The sequence below is a fragment of the Ovis canadensis genome, chromosome 4 (genome assembly GCF_042477335.2).
Source record: "Ovis canadensis isolate MfBH-ARS-UI-01 breed Bighorn chromosome 4, ARS-UI_OviCan_v2, whole genome shotgun sequence".
In the NCBI taxonomy this organism is placed as follows: Eukaryota; Metazoa; Chordata; class Mammalia; order Artiodactyla; family Bovidae; genus Ovis; species Ovis canadensis.
In genome coordinates, this window is record NC_091248.1 from 90077461 (window position 1) to 90085168 (window position 7708).

Genomic DNA, 7708 nt, shown 5'->3' on the forward strand with positions numbered 1-7708 from the left:
CTCTCAGTTCAGTTCAGTTAAATCGCTCAGTTGTGTCCGACTCTTCACGACCCCATGAATCACAGCACGCCAGGCCTCCCTGTCCATCACCAACTCCCAGAGTTCACTCAGATTTATGTCCATCGAGTCAGTGATGCCACCCAGCCATCTCATCCTCAGTCATCCCCTTCTCCTCCTGCCCCAATCCCTCCCAGCACCAAAGTCTTTTCCAATGAGTCAACTCTTAGCATGAGGTGGCCAAAGTACTGGAGTTTCAGCTTTAGCATCATTCCTTCCAAAGAAATCCCTGGGCTGATCTCCTTCAGAATGGACTGGTTGGATCTCCTTGCAGTCCAAGGGACTCTCAAGAGTCTTCTCCAACACCACAGTTCAAAAGCATCAATTCTTCGATGCTCAGCCTTCTTCACAGTCCAACTCTCACATCCATACATGACCACTGGAAAAACCATAGCCTTGACTAGACGGACCTTAGTTGGCAAAGTAATGTCTCTGCTTTTCAATATGCTATCTAGGTTGGTCATAACTTTAGAGCTGTATAAAAAAAGAACCCAGCTTTCCAAATGGAAAGTATCCCTTCTTAGAGGCCTTGTGATGTTGCAGAATGAACTTTGAGATTAGGATGATCTGAAATCAAAGTTTGATCCTCTGACAAATTATCTCTGCAACTCTTCAGTTCTAATACCCAATTCCAGTGTGTATGTGTTTGGGGGAAGGCTTCCCCACTCCCACAGCAATGTTGCAACACTAGCTGGGTGTCCTATAATTCAACTTAATCAATTTTATATACATGGAGGTAGTGTCAGATCGCACAGGTTAAGGGCAGCCCCATAAGACTGCACTGCACTCCACTCCCCACCCCCAACTTCACACACCAGTCAGCAGTCCAGGTTGTCACCTGTGCTTCTAATCAGCTGACTATAGATCAGAGGGTCCCATGACCCCTTCCTGGGATATGATTAATTTGTTAGATCAGCTCATAAAACTGAGAGAAAGATTTTAGTTTATTATCAGAGGATATAATGCAGTTATAAAAGGATATAACCCAGTTATAAAAGGATATAACCCAGAAACAGCTAGATGGAAGAGATGCACAGGCCAAGTTATAGGGAAGGGCATGGAGCTTCCATGCTTTCTCCAGGGACTCCACCTTCCCTGAACCTCCACTTGTTTACCAACCTGGAAGATCTTTGAACTCACTCTTTTGATTTTTCATGAAGATTTCAATATAGAGGCACAGTCGGTTAAATTGTTGGCCAGTGGTGATTGAGTCAGCCTCCAGCTCCACTCGTCTTCCTGGAAGTTAGGAGAGGGTGGAGCTGAGAGAATTACAACCCTCTCATCACTTGGCAGTTCCCTGGGCATCATGCCCTCATTGGTTAGGTGCTTTTCAAAATTCACCTTTACCAGGTGTGGTAGAAACAGCTTGTTATGAATAACAAGACACCCATTTTATCTTTACAGCTCTGAACTGATTTCTAGAACTGAGGACAAGAGACCAAATATAACAAAAGCTTTCACTGCTCTTATTGCTCAGGAAATTCCAAGGGTTTTTGGGAGCTATGAGCCAGAAACTGTGAAGGAAGACCAAATATATATGAGAAATATATTTTGGTCATCTGAATGACCAAATATATTTTTCTTATAGATCACACTATCACAGTGACCATGAACATTGTCTTGCTTTCTCTAAGGCTCTCATTTCTTATACATAAAAAGATGGGAAAAATAATAATCTAGTCGATAAAGCTGTTGTGAATTTAAGTGAATTAATCCAGGTCCAGTACATCCCAAGAAAGTAGAAGTTAGTTAATGAATGCTTACAGAACACACCCATCCATCAGTTTTACATCAGGTACTCTCACAGAAGGCATCCTATAAGCTGTTATACAGTTCTGGTTTTTGTTTGCATGCTTTGGAGCTGGAAGGTGGTTCTTATAGACGGGTGTGAGAATTATCTTAGAGGAGCCACACTTGCTGGAAATCCTCAGAGAACATTTCAGTTCTGCTACTACTGTACTCATGGTAAGGCCAAGTCAAGTCAGGGTGGAGCCTCTGTGGGAATCGCCCTGGAGCCAGGTGTGATGAATTCACAAAGCTCCTTGGCCAAGTGGCTGTGTTCTCCTTCCATCTCTGCACAGGGCTTGATGCACAGGGCTTGTCCCGCACCAGGACACAGCAGGTTTCACAGTATGCCTGGAAACTGGGCATGGTGGTGGTAGCAGGGAAGGGCCAATGCCAGGGTTGGCCTGGGCATCCCCTTTATGCCAGTCATTGAGTTTCCTCTACTGAAAAGTGGATCTGCCTCTTCCCAACATCTCAAGGTTGCTTTGTAATAAGGTCAAGATGCCTGGAAACACTGGCTATTAGAAAAACCATTTCTCTTCATCTGGATGTTTTTCTCCCTTTGGACAATTTTTCTCTCTCAGTGGACAATTTCTTTATATTTTATGAGGAGATGGATCCCTTACAGTGATTTATTTTAGACCTTTGTAAAATTTAGCTTACATCTTGCTAGTCTTCCAGCTAGTTCTTTCAATTAGCAAAATCTAGAAAATATGAAATGCAGAAAGACATACTGTTCTTGCGATGAACGTGTTGCTCTCTCATTTCGCTGAATTGCAACGTCAACTTCAGAGAAGAGAGAGCTCTCGACATTTTTGGGTTGGAGGAAATCTTACCTGACAACCAGGAGATGCTCTCAATGTGATCAACTAAATCCTTCTCGGTTAACCAGTTCCTTGTCTTTAAAGGAAAAAAAAACTCTTAATTTTGTTTCAAAATTATGTATCAGAATCCTCTTAAGATCAATATTTGGTAGATAAAGAGTAGAGCTAGAGTTCAATGGGAAGTTTGTAGGGCATATTTTGGAAATTTTCTAAACTCCACCTTTTAAAAAAAGAATTAAATGATGTTCTAATTTTCCACCCATGGCAAAACTCACAAATATCTTCATATTTCTCAACTTTTGCATAATAGGTAAATTATCAAGTTCTCTTTCCAAAACTTTCTGTTCTGATTGAATGTGTCAAAAGATCCTTGGGAGCAAGTAAAGAATTCAATAATTTATGTTGTACAGATTGCTGAGAAGTCAACATTTAAATAAGAAGTCTGTTATTTAGAATTTACTTCTGCTTAAGTATTTTTTTAATATTGAAGAAAGGCCCAGCTGAATTTAAGTAAGTATTGGCTACTACGAAGTACAGGTCAATGGTTGTTATTACTATCTAAAAACTCCCTTTTTGTCAGTTCTCTCTTATTTTGAAAAGGACTCCAGGAGGTATTGGATACACTCAGAATTTAACTCCTCCACTTCAAATATATATCTATTTCTCTTCTCTGTGTGGGGGGTAGGGAGGAGGAAATCCAAAACTTTCTTAAGACCAAATATCTAAAATACTTTGGGATTTTTTGGGGTTGCTTTTTGTCCATATTTTACAAATTTGTCAAAGTAATGCATAATTACATACAGAGTCTTTCCGGCATACCAGGCTTTGAAGGTCAGGCCACCAGGGCCTCAGACAGGCTGCAGTCTGTGAAACTTTCCCCTTGTCAAGAGGGTTCTTTTTGTGAAGTGGGATTATTCTACAGTGTTAGCTATTATGCTGTAGTTTGAGCCCAATCTTTGTAGCAGACAACAGAGGAAAAATAAGACCTTGTAATCTTTAAAAAAACAAAACAGGTCTAGGTCTGGAATAAAATAGAGATCAAAGTTACTTTTTAAGCTGGCCCCCTTCTGTTGGGGAGAGGGCAATTGTGTTGGACACTTAGCTCTCATCCTTATCTCCTAATCTTTGTTGTACCTTGACTGGGTGAAAGTTTTGTCTGTCATCTCACCTAAGAGAGGAGGGGAAATGGGGTGTGAAGGACAAGGTTCTCCGGTTCTCTGGCCTTCTGATCTACATGATTAGAGCCCTAAGTCGGTCAGTGTGAAGGGCATGTTTGTCTCAGGCGTCACCCTGGATCTCAGGGCATTCGGTCACCATGTCTCATGACTTACCTGAATGAATGTCCTCGCTTTCAGTGTGTGGCCAAGCTAAAAAGATTTTATCACCATAACTTTTATCTTCTTAGGTTTTTATGGCTAATATTTTATTGTTTAAATGTGAAGGACTCTTCAGAAGTGCTTTAGAAATGATTCCCATGTGTTTTCTTCCAAAAATATCCATATCCCTCTACTGTGTAAACCTCACAGCTGTTTGTTTGGCAGATTCTTTTACAATGCTTCATCCTGAAAAGATTCCAGGCGGAGAACTTTGGCCATAAACCATCTTATAAAAGTTATTCGTCTTACTCCAAACTAAAATCTTTAGAGTAAAAGTCAGTAAATACAATTATTTTATTCTAGTATTCCAATTTATGGATGCCATCCTTCTTTATATATATATATGTGTGTGTATATATACATATTCTCTCTCCATTTGGGGAAATAAAAAATAGCTTTGTAATTGTGAAAACTATAAACACTACAATCTCAATATTGTGCTATTGGTGGGTTCCCAAGTGACATGGATCATTTGGAAGGACACCAGTTTTCCCATCTGTAAATTTGATGTGGTGCTGAGGAGCTTAACTGCTTTGCTTCTGTGGTTTTCTTCCTCTGTGCACGTATTCATAAGGAGACTTCATTTATAACTAGTGAGTCTAACATTGTAATGGAATACGGTGTTATGATTAGGTAACACTTATCTACACAGTCTCTAATATTGAGATACTTGGCGATCTCAAACAATTACTTGAATTTCACTTTATGTCAGTATGGAAGTATTATTTGGTTTGATTACCATTCATGATGCTTTTCAAAGGCTCTGAAATCAAAGTTGTTTACTAATATTTAGAAACATTTTATATGAGTCAAGTGAATGTAAAAGAATGCCATGCATGTTTGGTATGGGTTTGGAGGAATTTTCCAGTGCTGCTGAGACTCACCAGGTCCTCTCCTTTGTGGGAAGTGGAGGTGATAAAGTGCGGGGTCAGGGGTGACAATTATCCTTGCCTTTCTTCTGCTGCTGCCGCTGCTTAGTCACTTCAGTCATGTCCAACTCTGTGCGACCGCATGGACTGCAGCCTGCCAGGCTCTGCTATCCATGGGATTCCCCAGGCAAGAATACTGGGGTGTGTTGCCATGCCTTCCTCCAGGGGATCTTCCCCACCCAGGGGTCAAACCTGGGTCTTCTGCATGGCAGGCAGATTCTTCACTACTGAGCCACCAGGGAAGCCCTGCTTTTCTTCTCCATCTGTGCAATAAGCTCACTAACGATTACTGTCAGTGTCTGTGAACTAGAGATGAAATGTTCCCCTGGGCCGCACAAGGTCTTGTGAACACCCTGGGGAATTGTGGAGAACTGAACTAATGGGTCAGGAGCTGGACCCCGCTGGACTGGGCAGGACCTTTTCCTCCCAAGAACAACCACAACACTTATGCTTTCCTCTAGGGATGCTGTGCCCAGCTAGGTGATGGGTGTGCAGTGGGCAAAGATCCGCTACCCCTGCCCTGATCACTGGAGGACCAAGAACCAGGCAACCAGGGATAGTTCCTATGCCCAGAGTGCACTGATCACTCAAACCAGTTCAGTCCCAGGCCTGCATATGTAGCCAGTCTCCTCTGTTCCTTCCCAGGAAACCACAACAGAGGCTCTTGCTCACTGCTCCCTCCTCTCTCTGCTCCGGACTGACCCTGGTGGTTCCGAAGGTGGGCCCTCCTCCTCTTGGAATCAAACAGATTATCCTTTTAGTGGCAACCATCTCCTGATTGTTGAACTTGAGTACCTCAAGTCTCTATTACTATACCGCATTAATGTCCCTCAGCCTGGATATACACAGCAGCGCAACCCATTGTCCCCGGGCCCACGGCACAGTGATAGTGTTAGTTAGCTTTGATGCCCTGAGCTTTTGAGGTTTCCTCGATCACTCTATTTCATCCTCTGAGGATCATCTCTGGATTCCTCCAAGAATTGGGGGCTCTTTCTTCACATGCCCCTGAGGTCCTTTCATCGCTGGCTGTTATAAACCAGTTGTAGTGTGTTAAAGTTGGCTGAGTCCATGTTTTCCTTGCTTGAAGGGAAAAGTATGTTTTTTTTCATATGTGCAGCCCAAGGAGCTAGTGAATGCCTCTGTACTGCAGAAATGGCCTGGGAACTGGATACAGTCGTTCTTCTCCACTTTCGAGGCACACAGATTGAGAATTAAAGGATAACGAGGAAAGGGATTTTTATATTAACAATTAAATCATTGTGAAGTCAGTCTTGAGTGAAATTTTATTTCCTAGGTGTCTGTTCCCATTGGAATATATCTTGGCATTTTCAAATAAATACAATGAGTCTTAAGTAAATAGAAAAGTTTAGGTGTGATTTTATTGTCCCTCCTGCCACCACTTCCCCCTGCCCCCCACCTTGTCAGTTAAACACTCTCACCTCATGTTCACTTGGATTAATAATCATCTATGCAGGCTATAAATACCATGTCTTATATCCCTGGAAGCTTAAATAGAAATGAAATAAGTGCATATTTGTATTCTCTAACCATCTTCAACTGAGAAAAGCAATGTTTCAATCCTCTACTACTTGCAATTACTCACTTGAAGTCTGACTCAGGAAATCTTTAAATATTAGAGTGAGAAGGTCTATGAGGGTCCTGGAGCCCAAGCCTCATTACATGGAGGCAATGGGCAAAGCCTGGAGAGGTCAAATGGCTTCTTAAATCAATGAGAAATATGACTGTGTGTGTATATAGAGATGCAACTTCTGGATAAATAGCAAAAAAATATTAAGTCAGTGAATTATTTTGCCTATGAATATGCCAGAGTTTTAGTTTCTTGCAGATTCCCAGATGTTTGGGGATTTGTATGATATGTTTTGAATGGATGAAAGCAGAATTAATCTGCATATAATTTAGCTGTCTTACTATAATCTAATTATTGTAGGTCTGCTTGGTTATGATAATATTTGAGAAACATGGCATTAATACTATGTTTTAGTTAGTAAAAGATATGCATATTTAAATTGAAATGTCCCACCATAAAATTTTACAGATTATCTTTCTAAATAAATGTCCTATATAAGAGATTATTATTCATTTTAGTTGTAAGCTAGATTATTTTTGAACACTCTACAAATCTGATATAGTAAAAGTATTGCTGATTTTAATAGGAAATGTTCTGAGGTATCATATTTTTTTCCTTCTTCCCTTTTTCCTTCACTCCTACTCTCCCCTCCTGCTCATCTTCCCTGCTTTCCTCCCTTCTTTCTTCCCTTCCTCTTTTTCCTTTCCTTCTGTAAGTCTAAAATAAAATATTAAGCAGCAAGTTCCTATGTGAAGTGAAGTCACTCAGTCGTGTCCGACTCTTTGCGACCCAATGGACTGTAGCCCAGCAGGCTCCTTGGTCTATGGGATTTTCCAGGCGTGAATACTGGAGTGGGTTGCCATTTCTTTCTCCAGGGGATCTTTTCGACCCAGGGATCGAACACAGGTCTCCCGCATTGTAGGCAGATGCTAGACCCTGCAAAATATACATTATCTTTTAAAATTGAATTGAAACCTATACCAATCAAGAGAACAAGATACTTAACATTTAGTTCTTATCGAGAAAAACCTCCCAATGTTAGGGTTGTCAAATTTAGCAAATAGAAATATAGGATGCTCAGTTCAATGGAGACTTTAGATAAACAATGGATTGTTTCTTAGTGAATCTTCCTCCATGCTATGCTTGGGA